This window comes from Cucumis melo, chromosome 4 (genome assembly GCF_025177605.1).
Source record: "Cucumis melo cultivar AY chromosome 4, USDA_Cmelo_AY_1.0, whole genome shotgun sequence".
Lineage (NCBI taxonomy): Eukaryota > Viridiplantae > Streptophyta > Magnoliopsida > Cucurbitales > Cucurbitaceae > Cucumis > Cucumis melo.
In genome coordinates, this window is record NC_066860.1 from 28,081,023 (window position 1) to 28,092,748 (window position 11,726).

Genomic DNA, 11,726 nt, shown 5'->3' on the forward strand with positions numbered 1-11,726 from the left:
TACCATACCAAATAAATTTAGGAAAAATTACAAAATGAGAATTTGAGTTTCATAAATTGTATTTTTCTCCCATGGTAATTTGTTATTTGTGGATTCGCCCCATTTTGCTGCCTTGTTTTTCTTCCGTGCTAAATGGGTAGAACATATGGGCCGTTTGGGAGATTAGGAAAAGGCCCAAACTCTTACCGATGTGGGCTTTCTTAGTGAGTAAAATTGGAGTGAGTGTCCATATTTACACCATCTATATTCGTAATTACTTTTACCAATGTTTTCTTAAAATTATTTTCTCCACATATTTATACAAAACATCCAAATCTATCTGTCATATATTATAGTGATAGACTACTGTTATTAGTTTATGTTGATCTATCGTAAATGGATGGTCATATTTTGTTATACTCTATAAATATTTTGATTCATTTTTTTATATTTAAAAATAGTTTAACTAAATGGTTATTTTATCGTTTTTGCAATAATCATGATATAAATTATCTTTTTATTTTATATTTTTTTAAAGTGTTGGACAGTTGAATTCAACGTGAATGTAATGGAAGGAATATGAAACATTAATATTTAGTTTATGATTTTATTCTATATTGTATGTAAAAATGTTAGAATTAAATAATTTTTACCTTTATTACTTTGATTTTAAGAAGTCGGAAGAATTTATGAGTACGTTCTAAGAAAAATACTTACTCTTTCTTTTAAATATTTAATATATTAAAAGGAGGGATTCGAGAGAATCATTTTTTGTCTTCTTTATCCCTTCTACGTATTGAAAATTCCAAATACCCATAATCAAACATCTCTACATAGGATACATATTGAAATTGGAGGTTTCGATTAATATTAATTCATTTTATGACTTAATAATAATCAATTGAAAAGGTTAATTTATGCATTCTGCACTAACCATTGAAGTCGGTCGAAAATACTTATTATTATTATATTATAGTTATGTATAAGTAATGAATGAAATCTCTCAACGCTCTAAACCCTTAAAATTTTCTATTAACTTTTCAAATTCTACAACATATTGAATATGATACATTTTTCTATTCCTTCCCTCTAAATAGTTTCACATATTTCCAATAGTTTTATTGTCAAGCAAATAAGAATTGTATCAAATGGTTTGATTCAAGGTATATATTAATCTTATATTCAATTTCTTTTTTTTTTTTTAAATATATTTATGTATTAACTTGAAAGTCGGCTTAAAAAATGTCATTGTTTTTTCTTTTTTTGGTTATTTGTAAAGGAAATTATTACAAGACACGTGCATTTTTTATATTACTTTTCTACCAATTTATCTTATATTATCTTACTACCTAATATGGAGAATCATTTTTAAACCATTTTGTCCAAATGATAATTCTCGAATTTCAATTGTGTTCTTTACTTCATTATTGCTTATACTAATATTTTATATTCTTACTGATTAAGATGTATTAGAATTAATTAATAATGTGTTTCTTGAAATATTTAGTCTTAAATTTACAATAATATCATATGTTCTTAAACATACAAATTGTTGTTATAGAATATTTAGGGTAGGTTGGTAATTTAAAAAAAAATCACTAACGTATGCAATGCAACAGGTCTTTCTTTTTTAACAAATAAAAAATATTACTTCTGATATATTAAAGTTAAAATGATCTAATTATTAATAATTATTAAAAGTAAAACAAAAAAACATCACTTATCACACATTAAAGTTAGAACGATTCGAGTATTATTATTATTATTAAAAATAAATAAAAAACATTAATTATTTATTATCTTTTAGTTACATTCTCACCGCTCTTTTTAACCTAACCGTAAATATTTTAAGAGATAAAAAGGTTAAAATATGAAAGATCTATCTCTTTATTTCAATGATTAAATTTTTATAATAATCTATATAAGTTTATAAAGTTTTGTAACTTCTATTTTTGTCAACAATACAAAGAACTTTCTTCGACCATTTTTCTTGCAAACATTTGAATATTCGTTTTTACTTAAATTTTTTAATTTTTTTCATTATTCAGTTGTAGCCTTAATTTTATGTTGCGGTATTGTCAATACTTTGTAATGTTAGATAATACTTAAAGATATGCATGAAGCGGAGGAAAAAAAAGATCAAATATTAAATTTGTGAAATTAAGTTTGATAATACTTTTAATTCTCTTATTTTTAGTACATGATTACAATAATTGATTTTTGTAGGTAAGAGAGTAAGAAAACGATATACGATATATTGTCAATCGTGAAACAAGTCCAATGAAAATTTGAACTTTGTAATTTTATATTTTAGTTAGTTCAACGATCATATTTACCTATATTTGAGAAAAAAAAAAGAAAAAGAAAAAGAAAGCAATTCTCTACCCCCACACACATACTCAATGAAACTTAAAAAAAAAAACTAATTAAGTTTCAAAGTTCTGCACATAAAAAATTTATTCTATGAAAAAGGTAAAAGATAAATTTAATTGGAAAAATGATAATAAATTTGGGGAAGAGAAACAGTTGATGTCATTGGAATTTAGGAGGAATGAGAAAAATATAATATATTTAAAAATAAAATGTAATTGGGCCTCAAACTTTAAAACAATAAGGAAAGGGAAAACGCGGCTGGACAAGGAGGAAGAAGACGCGGCTGGACGAGGAGAAAGAAGACGCGGCTGGCGGCTGGGCTGGCCAAAGCAAAACGGCTCGGGCCGAAGGGGCGCACGGCTCACGGCTCGGCCGAAAGGGGTGGCGGCTCGGGGAAAGGGCGCGGTCACGGCTCGGCCGAAAGAGGTGGCTCGCGGCTCGGGTGAAGGGCGCGGCTCGCGGCTCGGCCGGAAGGAGTGGCTCGCGGCTTCGGGGAAAGGCGCGGCTCTCGGCTCGGCGGAAAGGGCGCGGCTCACGGCTCGGTGGAAAGGGCGCGGCTCATGGCTCGCCGAAATGGCGGCTCGCAGCTCGGGGGACGGTCGCGGATCGCGGCTCGGCGGAAGGGCGCGGCTCACGGCTCTTTGGAAAGGGCGCGGCTCATGGCTCACCGAAAGGGCGGCTCGTGGCTCGTGGGGAGGTCGCGGATCGCGGCTCGGCGGAAGGGCGCGGCTCACAGCTAAAGCGGAATGGGTGGCTCGCGGCTCGGGGAAGGTCGCGGCTGGCGGCTCGGCGGAGATGGCGCGTTCAAGGCTCGGCTGAAAGGGTGCGGCTCACAGCTAAAGCGGAAGGGGAAAGCGGCTTGGAGACGCCAGCCGAGCCCTTTGTGAAAGCCGTGAGCCGCTGAGCCAACCACCTTCAGTCGCCGAGCCGTAAGCCGCCGCCTTCCTTTTTGCCGTAAGCCGCGCCTCTTTTGTTTTAGCCGTGAGCCGCGATCTCCTTCCGCCCGAGCCGTTTTTCCTTACCCAACTCAGCCGCGGCGTCTTCTTCCTCCCAAGCCAAGCTGAACCCTTTTAGTAAGTTTTGGATGTGTTTTTTCTTTTTAATAACTAGTTGTTTAAAATATATTTAAAAATCTATTTTAAAAGAAAATCTATTTTAAATGACTTTCAAATTTAGTTGTTTTATAAAATAAACTTTTTTTTTAAAAAATTATACTTACAAATATAATCCATGACAAAAACGGTGAAAAATATACGTTCGACTAAAAAATTGTGAAGACGCAATAAGACAAACGACGTCGTTTGCAGAAAAAATCACCCGTCGGCTTCTTCATGCTACGACGTCCCATATGAACTTCTCTCGCTGCCGTCGTCGGTTTGGTTTCAGTTGGATTAACCGATTTTGATCGCACCAATGTCGTAATTTTGATCCCGTTGTATGTTTTCAATGATAATGGCTTTTATATCCGATCTTATGCTCTTCCATTTTCATCTCTTGGTCAGAAAAAGCCCTAAAACTCGTCGCCATCCTCTTCTTATCCGGTTGCTCCACTGACTCCTCCGTCGTTCCTACTCCTACTCGCCGCCCAGAAAAAGTGCCGACGTCCTCCGATATTGGTAATTTCCAAAGTTGCATTTATGTCCCTCTCTTTTTTACTTTCTTGACTGTTCCTCAACCCGATACCTCTCTCTTCCCTCTTCACTGGTTACTCCTGCGAACGTCAGCCGCCGTTTCCGCCATCATTTTGTGCCCTAAGAAGTTGCCAACATCCTTTTGCTTTGATTTCTTTATTTCAGTTTTGGTCAAATCCTCCGTATTCATAAAAATCAGTTTTGAAATCTTATTTTTCGTTACTTTGAAGAATCAAAACTGATCTAGACTTCAAGATCAGGTCCGATTATCCCCATTACATGTTGTCGAAAAGGAAAATGAAAATTAGTCTTGTTTTTTTCCTGTACCATTTATTTAAACTGCAAAATTGAATTTTTTTGTCCAAACCATGTGAAGTAGTCAGAGGAGAAAGAAAGAAACATGAAAAGTTTGAAGGTTGGTTAAGCTCTCCAACAGTAGGAAGTGTATAATACTTTTCAATCAAGATTTTAATGACAAAGAGCAAATTTGAATTGAAACTTACTACGATATGAACGGCTAGTTTTAGGGGAGTTTGGTTTGTCCCCTCTCTTGTTTCTTTTGATAAATCAAAAATCAATCGATGGTGAAACTAACATCAGCTGATATTTAATAATTAACCGAAATGGAAAGTTTTGTTCATTTTGAACTTTCAATCGAACTCTTCTCTCGTTAGCCTTAGAATTAGAGACAATGCACATTATCTACCTTTCATTTCCTACTCTCTTCTAAGATTTAGATCCACTTTAATAAGTTCTTTCGAACTCTTGTAGGGAAAATCATGAATACTCCATGTGCAGAGACGAGGTTGAGGTTGCGAATGAGGATGAAAATGTAGATTATGCTACTACGAGAGATCAAGACAATAGGAAGCAAGAAGGTAATGTTGATATTAATGATCCTTATGATGTTGAATGTGAATATTGTGGTGCTTTATATGCCAATCATTCAAAGAGAAATTGAATGGAAAATATGGAAGCATATCCCGAGAACTATCCTACTGATCGTCTTTGTTGCGGTGGGGCAGAAGATGGATATAAAGAGAATCTGATATTAGAAAGTGAAGAGGAGGACGAGGAGGGTGTAGGTGAGAACTGATCAAAGTCATTTGATTCAACACTCACTGGTAGAGTTTTTTATGCAGAAGTTGCAAGCTAAGAATACCAAAGGAAAAAATGACCATTATTGATAAACTGCCTCTCAACTTTGTGAAATATATATACTGAAAATATATCAAAGTGAAGAAACGATCTCTAAAGAAGATTTTTGTAGAACAAGATCCTAGAGTTTCTCTCGCAATTCATACTTAGACGTTGGATCAAGATATGATAGTTCTTACGGGACATTTCATTGATGTCAATTGGAAAATGCAGAAGTAGCTAAGGGTTCTCAATTTTTGTTCAATCAAGAATTTTGATGGAGAGACTAATGGAAAAGGAGTAGGATGTTTGAACAAATGGTGTATGGAAAAGGAGTTGGTTTTGGACAGTAAATTTGTGCACGTTAAATGTTGTGCCCATATTTTGAATTTGATTGTATGTGATATTATGAAAGATTTTCCTGAATTGATTTCTAAGATTTGAAACATTGTTTGGTACGTGAGATCGATCTACTCTTGAACGATTTAGTTGCTTTGAGAAATGTATTGAAGAGAAAAACTTGTCTATAGCAATAATGTTTTCAAATCTAGTAGAGGCTCATGCATACTTGCACAATTGGGCTAAGCAAGGATACTGCACGATCGAGTTGATATTCGATAACATATAGAGGATGCTATTCGCATGGAGGAACTAGGAAGGTATGATAATTTTAATATATGCTCTCATGGGACCTGGTAATGTGTTTATTGTGATCTGATGTTATTTGAATGATCTTTTCTTATTTTTTTAGATTTTCAAACAAACTTAAAAGCAACATCAACCAAGGAGGTGGGGGACAATGCGTGGTGAAAATAAGGGTCATTAGGATGCTTTAAATTTGAACTCTTTAGGGTTGCTTTTTCCTGTTGAATTTCTTGGTATTGTATTGTCAAAATGATCTAGAAAAGAAAAAACTCATTATATTGGTTACTGAATTCAGCCCTTTTAGGATATGTATCTTGTGAATGATCAAACCTTGCTGCAATGTTTAACATTTTAACATTGGTGGAAAAACATAGGGACATGCAAAGATAGACATATAGACCTAACTTTTGCGATTATTGAATTTGTGAGAGATCAAAAGTTTAAGACTTATTTGACACTTCAAAAGTTTAGAGATTAAATAAATATAAAAATTACGGATAGAAATTTAAATTAGAAATACAGGACAATGACACAGTAACAAATATCTATTCAAAATTGAATTTTCTTATAATTCGAATAATTTTGGTTGATTGTAATAACTATTTTAAAATGGTGTGAAAATATATTTATTAAAGGTTGCTAAAGCGTACTTTTATAGTATGAAAACAGATAGATACTGAAGTGTTATTTAGAATGCCAAAGAATGATATTCATTGTATTAGAAAAAAAGAAGAAGTAAATAAATGATACTTCATTAATAGTAATGCTTTCCACATAACGTCTATACAATGAATAGTTATGTCCAATCAAACTTTGAAAATTCATTATGTCTCATCGAAATTGTTTGGAACATAAGATGAAAAGTCAATGTCATCTAACTCATCTAAATTTATAATATCTTTCCATTCGTCGTTAGTGGGCGTGCAAGTTAGGCATAAAGCACCTAAACTCGTGCTTGCATTTGTGTTATCTTGATTAGTGGTCATATTGGTCACGTGGTCCACAACACTGGTATCTTGATGAGTAGTCATATCATGCATGATATTTGAGTTGTAGATTGTCTCATGTGTTATTACTCCATGATTTATTGGTTGCAATTGGTCTGGTGCCATTATTCTTTTCTTGTTAGGTTGTTTCAACTCACGTTGTACTTTCAATTTTCTTTTAGCCCTTTCATTCTTCCTTATTCGACATAAAACATAATTGGGATCGACACCTTGGCACTTCAAATGATCTTGATGCAAGCTATATTCATGCATTATCCATTCACCATGGTGTTCTTGCAATTGATCATTCTCGTACCTATCATTTACAAAACTATATCATTTATCACATAATACCCAAATAGAGAAATACCATAACATGGTTTCCTAATAACTTAAAACAAACGCAACAATGACAACATATATTAAGAACTAGTTTAATCAAAACACATACCTAAAACGTTTGCGATATCCAATTATTTGTTCATGATCATCTTCATTAGCATAAATTGGAGTGGCTGAATTCTCACCACTCCAAGTACCATTGGCAGAGCCAATCTTGCGATTAATGTGCGTCGACAAATTTCCAGAGTTTGTTGTTGACCTCTTGAGTTTAGTAAAGAAGTAAAGATCTTCGCCATCGATTCCTTTGAAACTTTGCCATATTTAATTTCCCATGGCTCGATTCCACCGTAAAGATCAAAATCGAAAACAGCTCCTTGAAAATATGGCTGATCATAAATTTTACAACGAAGATAATGAAGAAGTTGTTGATCGGTAGGCCTAAACTTGACGCCCACGCAATGGCTGAATGGTAATGGTAAATAACCACTTGAAGAATCCATTGCTACAGAGAAGGCAAAAGAAAAATATTGTTTGGTTATTTAATGTGTGCGTTGATTTGCAAAATGTTAATAATAATAAAATCATGATTTGGAAAGATTACCTCTGTTGATCGGATATGGTGGCAGAGGTGGTGGTAAGCGTTGGTTGATCGTCGGACGATGCGATGGTGAGGGAGAGGGAGAGGGGAGAGGGCGAGGGAGGTTTGCAATTAATGAAAAGTAATTTATAGGGGTATATTTCGAAAGTGGCGCCAAAATCTTTTTTCATTTTCCCCCGAAAATGCTCCGAAATGATCCTTTTCCGAATATTAAAATGTATTATTCATTAAAATTTTAAAATGAAGGAATATTTCAATGTTAATAAAATATAAAATATTGGTTTCATGGGTGTTTAAATAATCTCAATAAACTCCTCAAACTCTAAGAGTTGGGTTGATTTTTGGGTGAGTTGACTTGGGTTAGTTTTTATTTTTGGGTTGAATTTTGTATGTTTTCTCGCATTGAATTAGACACGATTTACATTTCTAAAAATTTGGATTGACCCAATTTAAACTCAAATTTTTAATATTATTAAAATATATATTACAAACTTATAAATACTATAATTCATATATATTATTGTGAAGCTTTTTTTTTTTTTTTTGTAGTTTATAATACATTTGTTGAATTTTAATATTTAATATTTGAGTTTTATGAAATTTTAGTTGTTAAAGCATGTTGTAAATAAATTTAAATATTTTAAGTTAATAATTATATACTTAAAAAATAAAATAAATAAATAACTCGAAAATCCAACTCAACTCGAATGTTGAGGGTTGGGTTGGGTTGAATATCCTATTGGATTATATTTGGATTGGTCAAAAGATCTCCCAAAACCCATTTACATCCTTAATCACTTGGTTTTATACTTCTATATAATATTAAAAAATGGCTCACAAGAAGAACGACAAAAGTAGAACTAATTTGACAAAATAGCAAAACAAAAAAAAATTAAATTAAAAATAGGAGAACAATACCTTAAATACCCTTATCTAAATGACAAATGTAATTTTTAAATACACTTGTAACAGAATCCACAAATACTCTATAATTAATACAAATTATGCACCTACACTTAAATATTTTAATTTTCCTCCAAGAAAATAAACCATCAAATCATCTATAAGATATCACATCCCATTCAATTTGTCCATGCCACTATTTCACATCTCATTCATAATTTGGAGTTTGGAAGCAATTTAAATCCCCAACATCTCTTTCTTCACTTTCGAAAACCCTAGCATTTCTTTGTCCCATCTCCTTTCCTTCACATCTTCTTCATTTGATTAGCATCTCTTTCGTGTCATCATATCTTTGTTCGTTGTTCGTCGTTTCTGACTTTTCGATTCGCTGTTCCTTGCTTTTCGTTCGTTGTTCCTCGCTTCTCCGTGATTGAATTTTAACGTTGAAGAACAGTTTGGCTTCATCTTGTTGGCATAATTTTAAGGATTCAAAGCAATAGTTTTAATTAAATTAAGATGTACAATTTGGATTTTTTTTTTTTGAAAATTTTGAATTAAAACTGTGACCTATGGAGTAAAATTAGGGTGTGATAGATATCAAACATTAAATGTGGCATAATTGTAGGGCAAACTAAAAATCTAAAATTAATGTGTATAATTTTTATTTTAAAATATTGTTAAAATGTTGAATTAAAACTAATTTTAGAATATATATATATATATATATATATATATATATATATATATATATATATATATATATATATATATATATATATATATATAAACTAATTTGTATTTTAACTATATGTTCGTTGGAAGGTTCGATTAATATATATACGTACGTTTTTTCATAAATAATTTGAAAAATAAAAAATGCTAAAATTAAGGGATTATCCATCGTATTTGGCATAATCTTATGAATGCAAGTTAAGAATCTAAAATTAATATATTTATGTCTGCTTTTTCATAAATAATTTAAAAAATAAAAAATGTTAAAATAAAGGTGTTGAATAAGAAATTTTGGAACCAATCACAAATTGCCACATCATTTACTAAAATAATTATATTTTGGATTAACTAAAAATTGGCTTGTGTCCCAAATTAAATTTAAAGACAAATTGGACAATTCACGTGTCTTTATTATGACAATTAGGTCAAATTAATTATTTTGGTTCAATTAAATATTATTTAGTTAGGCTAAAATTCAATTGAGTCCAAAGATAAGTTTAATTTAGGCTAAAATAAAATATGACTCAAATCCATGTGATTGAGCCCATGATATGGTCCATGGACCAGAACAAGCTCAAGTCCATAAAAGCCCACCAGGGAACTCTATAAATAGAGGAGTTCTCTTCCTTTGTGGGTTGGAAATTTTGACTCGAAAAGATGGAGAGAATTCTGGCAAGAGATAGAAGCCTCCTCAACTCCAACAAAAGGGATTATCCATCCATTATATTTGGCATAATTTTATGAATTCAAATTAAGAATCTAAAATTAATGTATTTATGTATGTTTTTTATAAATAATTTTAAAAAAAAAAATTGTAGAATTAATGGATTATCCATTATCTTTGCTATAATTTTAGGAATTAAAATTAAGAATCTAAACTTCGTATTATGTGTATTTTTTTCGTAAATGATTTAAAAAATAAAAAAACGGTGAAATTAATGGATTATCCATTATCTTTCACATGATTTTAGAAATTCAATTTTGAATCTAAAATGAATTAATTTATGTATGTTTTTTCGAAAATAATTTGAAAAAAATAGTTAAATTAATGGATTATCATTTATCTTTAGCATAATTTTAGGAATTCAATTTTTTCTTCGCATAATTTAAAAAAAAGTTAATAATCTAAAATTAATATGTATAGTTTGAATTTTAAAATAATGTTATAATTTTGAATTAAACTAAGGGTGGAAAATAATGTTAAAAATAATTTTAGAATATCAAATTTGTTTTATGTATTTTTATGTATATTTTTTATTAATAATTCTAAAAATAAAAAATGCAATCTTTGAAGTTATTTTTGGAAATTTGAATTCAAATTGACGATTTTAGGGGATGGTGTAGATTGAAATTGTTATTATTAATTTGTAATATATATTATTTAATATATATCTTTATAAATAATTTAATTACTTGATTTTGTATCCTAATAAGAAGGGGACGTTGAAACTAATGTCATGAGATTGTTGGACCAATATAATATTTTTTTAAATTTAATTAAGAATTATCCTAAGTGGATGTGTTTACAAATACGATGTATTCGATATATGTAATATTTTGTTTGATTTTTTGACCTCAAGAAATATACTATATTTGTCTATGGACAATTTCCATCGCGTAAATTCGGACCAAAAAAATGGAAAAATTATTCTATCAGTTAGTTTTACCATAAATCAAAATAATTTAGCCTATTTTTCTTTTTTCTATAAATTTTCTATTTCCACGGTTTGCCATTAAAAAATTGGGGCAACAATAAAAATAGTAAAATTTAAATATCTAATTTTAAAGTTAACAAAAAAAGATTTAAAATTAGGAAAAGTGGCAAAATTATTATTATTATTAATAATTACCAATTATCTAGGTACGAAAATATCCCTAGAGAATAAAAACTAATTAATTAGAAAATATCAAAATAAAAAAAAAAACCCACAACTCATTAATTTGAAAAACAAAATCTAAAATCAAAATCTTAACGACAAAAAGATTTCATTAACGAACTATATATCTTTAAATCTCCCTAAAATAGATAGTAAATTTAAAAAAATATCTTAAATTAAAGATAAAAATAAAATTCTATTTCTGAAACTTACAAAATTTGAACTTTGAATTTACTTATTGAAGAAAATTCTATATAACAAAAAAAAATCCCACAAATACAACATAGTTAAAGGAAAAAACAATCTATATATATATATATTTAAAGAAAGTTTATAATCAATTTTTATAGCATCAATCCAAACACAAATAGTCTATACTCTGTATTCAAAACTTTGATAATAAATTAAAAAATATAAAATTCAAATATGAAAATAAAATTCCATTATTAGAAATCCAACTTTCAAATTGAAAGTTGGATTTACAGAAGAAAATTTTACCTAACAAAAAAATCTCACAAATACA

The 11,726-nt window shown here is 30.6% G+C and overlaps 1 long non-coding RNA gene across 1 annotated transcript; it reads left to right on the forward strand.

Annotated features, from left to right (window-relative positions):
• The first annotated feature begins 3,706 nt into the window (after positions 1–3,706).
• Positions 3,707–6,088, forward strand: LOC127148883 (uncharacterized). Its single transcript, XR_007820080.1, has 3 exons — positions 3,707–3,968; positions 4,755–5,779; positions 5,872–6,088. It is a non-coding gene; the product is annotated as an uncharacterized LOC127148883 (long non-coding RNA).
• Positions 6,089–11,726: the final 5,638 nt, after the last annotated feature.